This window comes from Vicia villosa, unplaced genomic scaffold (genome assembly GCF_029867415.1).
Source record: "Vicia villosa cultivar HV-30 ecotype Madison, WI unplaced genomic scaffold, Vvil1.0 ctg.001147F_1_1_1, whole genome shotgun sequence".
NCBI classification, from domain to species: domain Eukaryota; kingdom Viridiplantae; phylum Streptophyta; class Magnoliopsida; order Fabales; family Fabaceae; genus Vicia; species Vicia villosa.
In genome coordinates this window covers 52,539-63,808 of record NW_026705503.1, presented here as the reverse complement: position 1 = coordinate 63,808, position 11,270 = coordinate 52,539, and positions in this window count along the sequence as shown.

The window sequence follows — 11,270 nt, the reverse complement described above, 5'->3', positions numbered from 1 at the left end:
CCTAAATTAAGATTTGCAGCTTAGCAATGATGAGAGACTAGTATGTTATTTATAATAAAACCTAACATACTAACTAATGGGCTTTTTCAGCAAGGCCCATTACACAAGCCAACTTAATAAACAAGCTAACTTAACAAATTAGGGTTTAAGCACTAAAACCTAATTTAACATGCTAACAACCCTAGCATCTTCGACATCTGCATGCTAGACCCATCTTCGACTACAGCATGCACACTTCGACACCAGCATGTGAACAATCCTTCGACTTCATACTTAACTCTGTCGAACTGTCGAACCAAGAAGCTACCCTTCGACAATACTAGAGTTCGATCCAATATCTCACAAATCTCCACCTTGGACCTAACTCTACAACGTCAAGGAACAGACTAGCTTTCTTCATGCAGCTTTATCAACTGCATACAGTGGAAAAACTTGCAACTCGGCAATGTCTTGGTGATCATATCAGCAGCATTGTCTTCAGTCGAAACCTTCAGCACTTGGACTTCTCCACGCTCGATTACTCCTCTGACGAAATGCAGCCTCACATCAATGTGCTTAGTTCGCTCATGATAGGCTGAATTCTTCGACAGGTGTATTGCACTTTGACTATCACATTTAACAGTGATACCTCGACCTTGAAGTTTCAACTCCTTCGCAAAACCTTCAAGCCACAATGCTTCTTTCACAGCTTCAGTTAGGGCAATATACTCCGCTTCAGTGGTTGATAGAGCAACAACCTTCTGAAGTGTTGCTTTCCAACTAATTGCAGTGCCAAACATAGTGAAAACATATCCAGAAATAGATTTTCTGGAATCCATACAACCTGCATAATCAGAGTCGACATATCCTTCTATTACTGCTTTACTATCTTCACCCAAGGCTCCACCATAAATTAGGACTCTATTCAGAGACCCATTTATGTACCTTAAAATCCACTTCAATGCTTGCCAGTGAGCCTTTCCAGGATTCGCCATGTACCTGCTTACAAGACTGACTGCGTAAGCTATGTCGGGTCTAGTACAGACCATAGCATACATCAAAGAGCCGACTATATTAGCATATGGGATGCTATTCATATAGACTCTTTCGACATCAGTACTGGGACACTGATCAATACTCAGCTTGAATTGAGGGTTTGTTGGAGTCACAACTGGCTTCGAATTCGACATACCAAACTTTTCAAGAATCTTCCGTAGATATGCCTCTTGAGATAAGCATATCTTCGACTTCTTTCTATTTCTCCGAATGTCAATTCCAAGAATCCTGGAAGCAGCTCCCAGATCCTTCATATCGAACTCCTTATTGAGTTCAGCCTTCACCCTCATCACATCTTCAACACTGTTGCTTGCTATGAGAATATCATCCACATAAAGCAACAAAATAACAAATGAATTACCAGGTCGAAATCTGAAGTAAACGCAGTGGTCGAACTGACTTCTAATGAAACTTATGCGTGCCATGAACTTGTCGAATCTCTTATTCCACTGTCGAGGAGATTGTTTCAGCCCATACAAAGATCTCTTTAACTTGCACACATAATTTTCCTTCCCTTTTTCGACATACCCTTCAGGTTGCCTCATCAGGATCGTTTCATCTAGATCACCATACAAGAACGCAGTCTTCACATCCATCTGTTCCAGTTCAAGATCGAACTGTGCCACCATGGCAAGCAACATTCGAATGGACCTATGCTTCACAACAGGAGAAAACACATCATTGAAGTCGACACCTTCTTTCTGAGTGAAACCCCTTGCAACTAACCTTGCCTTGTATCTTTTCGACGTCACTCCTTCAATTCCTTCCTTAACTTTGAAAATCCATTTACAGCTGACTAACCTTGCCCCATCAGGTTTCTTGATCAGTTCCCAAGTATGATTATCATGAAGAGATTTCATCTCATCATCCATGGCCTTCAGCCATTCAGTCTTATTTTGACTCCTCATAACTTCCTTATAGTCTCTAGGTTCTTCGTCTAGAACCTCACTTGCAGAGATTAAGGCATAAGCTATAAGATCTGCATATCCAAGTCTTTGAGGTGGCTTGATGACTCTTCTCGACCTATCTCTCGACAATAGGTAGTCATCGTCAGTTTCCTCAACTTCAGCATCTTCTGCTTCTTCTTCGACTTCATCTGGGATATGCAATTCAGCATCAACATGCTCCACCTCAACAGGAATCTCTACCTGTTCCAGCTCTTCGTCAGATGTTTCTGTACTTCGACCAACATCATTAGTTTTCTTAAAAGCCATTTCAGCTTCATTGAAAACTACATCTCGACTGGTGATACACCTCCTGTGACCTGGCTCTAGGCACCATAGCCTATAAGCTTTGACTCCTTCAGGGTATCCCATGAACATGCATTTCAGAGCTCTAGGTTCGACCTTGTCTTGCCTAATGTGAGCATAGGCTACGCAGCCAAATACTCTCAGTTTGTCGAGATCTGGTGGATGTCCCGACCAAACTTCTTCAGGTGTCTTCATATCTAACGCTGTCGAAGGACATCTGTTTATCAGATATGTTGCTGTCGAAACAGCCTCAGCCCAGAACACCTTTGTTAACCCTGCACTAGTCAACATGCATCTGACTCTCTCCAAAATAGTTCGATTAAACCTTTCAGCCAAACCATTTTGCTGTGGAGTACCTGCAGTAGTTCTATGCCTTGCAATACCAGAGGCAGCACAAAAACTGTCGAATGCCTCATTGCAAAATTCAAGGCCATTGTCGGTTCTCAACCTCTTGACCTTTCTGCCAGTCTGATTTTCAACCAGAGTCTTCCAACTTTTGAAATTCTCAAAAGTTTCATCCTTAGTCTTCTGGATGAATACCCATAATTTTCTGGAATAATCATCTACTATGGATAGAAAATACCTTGCTCCTGAATGTGATGGACACCTTGCAGGCCCCCAAAGATCAGCATGGATGTAATCAAGGGATCCATGTGTTCTTTGTTTGCCTTTGTTGAACTTCACTCTGCAAGATTTTCCAAGTACACAGGGTTCACAAAACTTCAGCTTTTCGATTTTGTCTCCACCAAGCAGATTTTGTTTCCCTAATTCGACCAGACCCCTTTCACTGACATGGCCCAATCTCATGTGCCAGATTTCTGTTTTCGACAAAGGTTTCGTGGATGCAACATTTGTCGAACCACTTACAACTTCAGCCTCAAGGGTATACAAGCCTTGTTTCTTCACGCCTCTCAAGACTTCCTTCGAACCCTTCATGACTCTTAGGATACTTTTCTCTCCTTGGAAAACATATCCTTTCTTGTCGAATTCACCAAGAGAAAGCAAATTTCTCTTCAAATCAGGAACATACCTGACTTCAGTCAACAACTTTATTGACTCATCATGGAGCTTGAATCTCACAGATCCAACACCTGCAATCTTGCAAGCCTTGTTGTTTCCCAGTAATACTGATCCACCATCTTGATCACATAATTCCTCGAACAAGTCTTTGTTTGGAGTCATGTGCCAAGTGCAACCTGAATCCATAATCCACTCCTTCTTAGAGTCACTGCTTGAAACCACAAGAACATCAGATGATTCGAAATCATCTTGAACAATGGCAGCGTTGCCATTATCCTTACCTCCATGATATTTCAAGCGTTCAGGGCACACCTTTCTTGTGTGACCCTCCTTCTTACAATGGTAGCATCGAATGCCAGATGCTTCGCCACTGTAAGTCTTCGACTGGCTTTTGCCTTTCTTCTTGTCGAACTTACCATCCTTTCGTAAGAGTTTTCCTTTAACGGCCAAACCTTCGCCAACAGTCGAAGGTTTATGCTCCTTTCGTTCATTCAAGTCCTTAGAGTACAAGGCTGATTGAACTTCTTCAAACGTCAGGGACTCCCTTCCATACAAGAGAGTTTCTTTGAAGTGAGCATGTGATCGAGGCAAAGCGCACAATAGTAACAGCGCTTGATCTTCATCATCGATCTTCACATCAATATTTTCAAGATCAAGAATCAGCTTGTTGAACATATCCAACTGCTCAGCCAATACTTTGTCTTCAATCATCTTGAATGAATACAAAGCTTGCTTCAGGTAGAGTCGATTTACCAGCGATTTGGTCATATACAAACTTTCAAGTTTCACCCATAACCCTGATGCCGTCGTCTCCTTTGATACCTGCCGGAGAACCTTATCACCAAGGCTCAACAAAATTGCGCTGTGTGCTTTCTCGATCATATTCTTCTTCTCCGCTGCCGTCAATTCTGCATTCATGGCTGCCTCTCCCTTCAACGCTTCCAAACAACCCTGCTGAACCAGTAGGGCTTTCATCTTCAAGCGCCACAGACCGAAATCATTCACTCCGGTGAACTTTTCAATCTCATACTTTGTTGAAGGCATCTTCTCCACGCTCACCGCACCAATTTGTTGTGAAAAACGATACCAATAACAAAGTATAATAGGGAATTAGGGAAGAGAATAAGAACACAAGAATTGGTTATAACTGTTATTCTTTTACTTTCTCTTAAAACAAGATTACAAGTTTACAAAAATAACAAATAACCTCTCTCACCCTAAATTAAGATTTGCAGCTTAGCAATGATGAGAGACTAGTATGTTATTTATAATAAAACCTAACATACTAACTAATGGGCTTTTTCAGCAAGGCCCATTACACAAGCCAACTTAATAAACAAGCTAACTTAACAAATTAGGGTTTAAGCACTAAAACCTAATTTAACATGCTAACAACCCTAGCATCTTCGACATCTGCATGCTAGACCCATCTTCGACTACAGCATGCACACTTCGACACCAGCATGTGAACAATCCTTCGACTTCATGCTTAACTCTGTCGAACTGTCGAACCAAGAAGCTACCCTTCGACAATACTAGAGTTCGATCCAATATCTCACACAAATAGAGGAAGCAACTTCACAAGTCACAAAAAGATTGGAGGATGACTCAATATGCAACCAACAAAAGGGACAGAAGATAGTCCCAGAGGTCAGAAGGACACCCCTCTTCAGGAGGAGCGCAGCTACCCCAAATAGCTGGAAGAACTAACTCTACAGTGGAAACCAGACGACTAGGGGGAACACCCAGGCTAAAAGACAAGAGTAGGCTGAAGACACGGAGTAGAACCCATCACCCGACTCGCGCCACCTCCAAACATCACTCACAGCAGAAGGGGAGAAGACTCTAATGAGAGATTGGAGATCAGAGAATAGGTCCAACTTATACTCTAAGAGAAAAGGTCTCCTCCAATTGAGGTCCTAAATCCACCTCTCCGCTCCAATCTATCAACCTCCCCCACAAATTTAAAAGTCTGGTCAAAAATCTAAAAAAGTCTAAGGAACCTAAGACGAAGAGGGGAGTCCCCAACCCAAGTATTCTCCTAGAATGAGGTAAGAAGGCCAGAACCAACTTTCAAGGAGAGTCCATCCCTGAATTAGTCAGAAGTATCAACCACTCTAGAACCCAGAAGAGAACCCCTCTCCACCAAGGCGAGGCCGATCTAAGGCGGTCGGCTCTCCCACCCTTAATAGAAGAGATAGGGGCTACACCATATCTAGCCATGAGGATATCACGCCAAATACTAGAAACCCCTGAAATCAGATGCCACTTCCACTTATTCATAAGGGCCAGGTTAACTAACTGAAGATCGCGAACGCCAAGACCCCTAACTTCTTAGGCTTACAAACATCCTCCCACTTGACCCAGACTATTTTTTACTCCCCTTTTACTCCACCCCAGAGAAACCTCCTTTGGATCTTCACTATCTTTTTCCAAACCTTGACAGACATCTTTAAAAAAGATAAGAAAAAGATAGGAATGGAATTTAGAAACGAATTAAGGAGGATCACTCTCCCTCTCAAGGAGACATAACTATGCTTCCACGAGAGGAGCCTTCTAGATAAGAGATGAACTAGAGGTTCCCACATGGACGATATGCGGGGGTTAGCTCCAACCGGGAGCCCAGGTACTTGAAAGGAAGTGACTCTTTTCTGCAATGGAGAAACTCACAAGAAAGATTTAAAAAGACTGATCAGAGTTCACCCCAATAAGAGAGCTCTTGGAAAAATTCACACGAAGGCTTGATGCAAGTTCAAAACCACAAAGAATCACCTTGATGGTCCAGAGATTATCAATAGTAGCATCAGCCAGGATAATAGTGTCATCTACATACTAAAGATGAGATATCGACAATCCCGAGGGTCCTATACTAGTACAAGATAAAATATTAAGCTCAACCGCTCTGGAAATTACACCACTCAGACTCAGGCCTTCAGCTACCAGGAGAAAAAGGAAGGGAGCTAGGGGGTTACCTTGCTTCAGCCCCCTTTGGATACAAATCTCTTGGATCGGATCGGATAACCATTAACTAAGACCGCAAGATTATTAGAAAACACATTGGCTCTAATCCAACTCCTCCACTTATCACTGAACCCAAATCTAGCGAGCATATAGTCAGGAAAAGACCGGCTAACAGAATCATATGCTCTCTCAAAATCAAATTTAAATAGGATGCAGGATTTCTTACTACGCTTAGCAAGATCCACAAGCTCATTCTCAACAACCACCCTATCAACTAAGAGTCTTCCTTTGAGAAAGGCAGGCTGGTTAGATGAGATGAGCTTATCCATGACACTGGAAAGCCTATTAACCAAGACCTTGGAAAGAATCTTATAAAGAAATCCAACCAAAGAAATGGGCCTGAAGTCCCCTAACTGAGGAGGGGAATCATTCTTTTGAATCAAGGTAACAAAGGAGGAGAAGCTACGATGGAGAGTGGCAAATTGGTGAAATTGAGCAAACATCACACCTAGGTCATCTCTAAGAAGGAGCCAAAACCTCTTAAAAAAAGGATAAATCAAAATCATCTGGGCTAGGACTCTTGTTGTCATCACAAAAAGCAATCGCTCGGTCAATCTCAAATAAGAGGAACAGTGCAGTTAGGTTAGCATTATCCTCTTCAAAGATAAAGCGAAAGGGAATCCCATCTAGCCGAGGATGGTTGTCATAGGATTTTCTAAAATGATTAGAAAAATGATCTATGACAACCTGACGGATCTCAGAGACCCCTTCAACCCAATCATTCCCAACCTTGAGAGCTAGGGTAGCATTCCATCTATTCCTATTCTTAATACATAAATAGAAAAAGCCTCTGTTAGCATCTCCCTCCTCGAGCCACTTTCACATAGTATTATTCTATAATTGTCAATCGACAGTGACTGTGGTTTTTTTCTTTCAATTTTAGAGTTTTCACATTATATTTATATGTTCATTATTTTCTCTATGTCGGTTTTTTCCCTCAACAAGCTGGAATACTGAGCCTTAGAATTGTTACATGTAGAGAAACAACCCCCTTCTTAGGTGAACTGATGCTTCTGGTTATGGACCTTTCAGTTAAATCTTTTTGTTGGGACTTTCTCCACTTACTCCTCCTCTATCAAAATAACAAGAAACAACATATTTGTCTTTAAAAAAAAAAGTTGTATTTCTTTTCTCACAAGTCATACTCATTAAAAGCGTGAATGGTTTTGTACAAATTAGTAGTGTTTGCAAAAGTAAATAGGGAGATTGAATTTTGTTGATAAAAATGATATGAGGGAATAAATGTAAATGATATGAATGTATATTTTTGAAGTAAACATGATGATGCAAGAAGTTTTAGTACTTGGAAATAGAAACCATTAACTCCCTCACCCTATCACTAAAGCAACATGGGAAGATGGTCTCACAATGATAATCAATTATCCTTTTCTCAATCTTGAGTTCAAGGTTGCTTTCAAGTGGCATCAAGGTTTGCAGTATTTACTTCAAATAACTACTTTCTTCATGCAAATAGTTTAGTGACAACTTAACTACTAAATTGATGTGTTCTTTAAGGTGATTCTGCATCAGTTTACCCTACTATGAATTTGCACAGACACAAAAGGTTTTTTTGTCACTTTTTCTTATAATGAACCAACTATCAAGTGCTAGTTTCATCAAACATAGCTAAGAGAAAAACACAATCATATAGAAGAGACATTATCAATTGAAAGTACTTGAAAATGTGACGATGAATTTGCTCACACAGGTAATACAAACTCCTGAGCAACAACTCTACTTGTCTAAATTGTTGGGATATCATTATGATATCCTTTACTGCTATTGAATTGGTTTATCCTTTATTTTGAGGGATCAATATTGTTACTATAACAGGTTATTTTAGTTTTTAGGAGGTCTCTTTTTATTTTGATTTTGATTTATTACATCACTTCAAATGGAGCAAAACAAGTTGGAATTGTAGGTAAAGATCAGTCATTTCATCCCTCATTCCTTGCATTAATCTTAGTTTTTAGCGGAAAAATGAACGTTGATTCAGGAGATGCATCTCCAAACAAAGCTATTGGTGGTTCGGATGTGCATCTCTGGAATGTCATGATCGTTTAAGTTTTCACACTATTTATATCTATTTGGCGTTGTAATCAGAAGGTCCGATAATGGTTCAAATAGAAGAAAAACATCTGTAATAATGATATGCAAAAGAAGTGAAATGTATCAACCAAAGATTAGAAAGTTGAAACGAGATGACACAGAATCGAAGAAATGTGAGTGTCCGTTTAAATTGCACAGATATCGTATGGCCGATGAGACATAAAAATTTAATGTCATTTATGGTATACATAATCATGCCTTGACTAACAAGCTAGTCGGTAATCCCCTTGTATGTTTCCTTGTTCTTGAGGAGATGGAACTTTTTTCGAACATGACATTAAACATGGTGGCACCATAAAACATACTCGGGTCTTTGAAATTGAAAAAAAAATCTAAATGTCTAAATATCAAGAAAATATACAATATGCGTGCTCAAGACAACAAGGCAGTAAGAGGACCAAGATTTGAGATGCAACAGTTGTTGAAGCTTTTGGAAGATGACGATTATATTTTGAGGTACAGAGTTTGTGATGATAACGTCATCGTTTGAGATATATTTTGGAGTCATATTGATAATGTGAAGTTGTTCAACATTTTTCCCTTTGTGCTCATAATTGAATCAACATGCAAAAAAACAAGTATAAACTACCACTCTTGAAAATTGTTGGTGTCACTTATACAGAGATGACTTATTCAGTCGGTTTTACACTTTTGAAATCCGAAAAAGAGGAAAACATTACATGGACTTTGGAAATGTGCAAGAATATGATGGAGGACTAAGAAAACATGGCACGAGTCATTATCATTGATCGCGACAACGCATTGATGAATTCGATAGCAAAGGTGTTTCCTACTTCTTCCGCATTAATTTGTAACTATCACATAATAAAAAATGTGAGAAGTCGAGTAAAACCTGCGGTTGGCACAAAATAAGCTAAAGGTGAATATGGCCAAGTTGTCAAACCTAGTGTGGGCTTGGAAAATATAATGGATGCATGGAATGGTATAATAATTTATTCCACGAAAGAATTATATATCAAATTTGTTCTACATTTCAGGAGTGTGTGTGTGTGTGCGCGCGCGCGCGCACGATATATCCAAATTTGCTTAAATATGTTGTTGGCATGATTCTAGATCAGGTTAAAGAGAATATTATTTGTGCATAGATCGATCAGATTCGACAATTTGACAATACAACATCTAATTGAGTTGAATCTACACATACTAGACTGGAGAATTGGTTGGGAAACAGTAAAGGTGATTCTAGTCTAGATTGGGATGTTGTGAATCAAATGCTTTAAAATCAATATAATAAGACACGGACATCTTTTGATCTGAGAATTATTGTGTTAGAATACTAATTCAAAGACAAACATCTTTTATTCACAATTAATTGACGACGGATCTCGGGCTGCATTGAATTTTATTTTTCACGAAGCCAAACGAGCAGATGAAATAGGATCAGATAGCTCAAAGTATGGATGTACACTTAGGAAGACTTTTGGTCTTCCATGTACTAGTTTAATTTCATATAAGATGAAGCTTGAAAAACCAATACGTGTGGATGAAGTTTGCACTCAATGGAAAAGACATCATTTTTGTGATGATTGTGCGATGAAAAATGATGAATCAACCATATCTATCATGACCGAGTGGGAAGTCGTCCAATAGAGATTCGTGAAAGTTGATGACATAATGAAATTGCACATCAAATAGCAACTGAAGAAGATTGCCTATCCAGAAATAATGGATTTGAAACCACCGTCGGAACCGGTTATCACAAAGGATGCCCCTAAAAAGTTCAAACTAACACAAAGTAAGTTCAAACTAACACAAAGTAACAACTCCGCGAGAAGCTCACCTTCATATTTTGAACACGTTGACTCATACTTTCTAGATTCTCGGACTCCAAAATCTCAAAAGAGTCATTTCAAGGGTGCTCGCAATAGCAAACCATCTCCTTCACCATCATTACCAATAATCAAACTCATTGAATAGATGTCGTATTTTATGCACAAATACATTAAGCGGAGTATAAACGTTGAAGGTGACAGCAACTGTGATTTTTGAGTTGTTTTGAGTTTGCTCAGTAAGGAGAGGACGACTACCAATTTGTCGTCATCATCTTATACAAGAGATGAAGACGCATAAAGAATCAGACACAAAGTTATACGGGACAAAGCAAAATACGATGAAATTCTTAATGCTCTAGTTCCTTGTCTTAATGGTTTGACTCTGGTTGACAAATAAATGCGCTTCCCATAAATGTGACACCTTATAGAAAGTGGTTATGAAAGGGTGTACTTTGCTTTAACATAATACAGTTTCTGTAAAACATTATTTCCACTCAGAAGTAAGGAACTTTTTGTTCATGTTTATTTGAAACTGGAATGTCCTATACCAAATACATCATAAGAGTGGACGGTACATTTCAAACAAGATGCTGAAACTTGGTCGAATTACTTTTTAGAAAGGATGGAAGAGTTCGCCAAATTGAATGGCATTGAAAGAGAAGCAAATAAGGAAAGATCGAAGAATGAACCACCAACACATTTAGGCTGGGACACATGTTTTAATTCATTTTAGTTGTAATCTAACAATATAACACATTTTTTTTTGTATGTAACGCATTGTATAAGTTATAAAATTAGACGATATTTTTTAGACATTTTTTGTGTTTTGATAATTGGCTCTACATAATACCATGATTCTGCTCTACATGATTTTTTGATGGTTACATAGATGCATCTCCGGACAGACCTTGTTATTTTAAAAAAAATATATACAAAATAGGGGACTATACAGAAGTGCATCTCCGGATAAATGGTTTTTTTTTTGAAAAAAAAAAGGTAGATTTAGAGATGTATCTCAGAAGTCTTTCCTGATGATAGAATA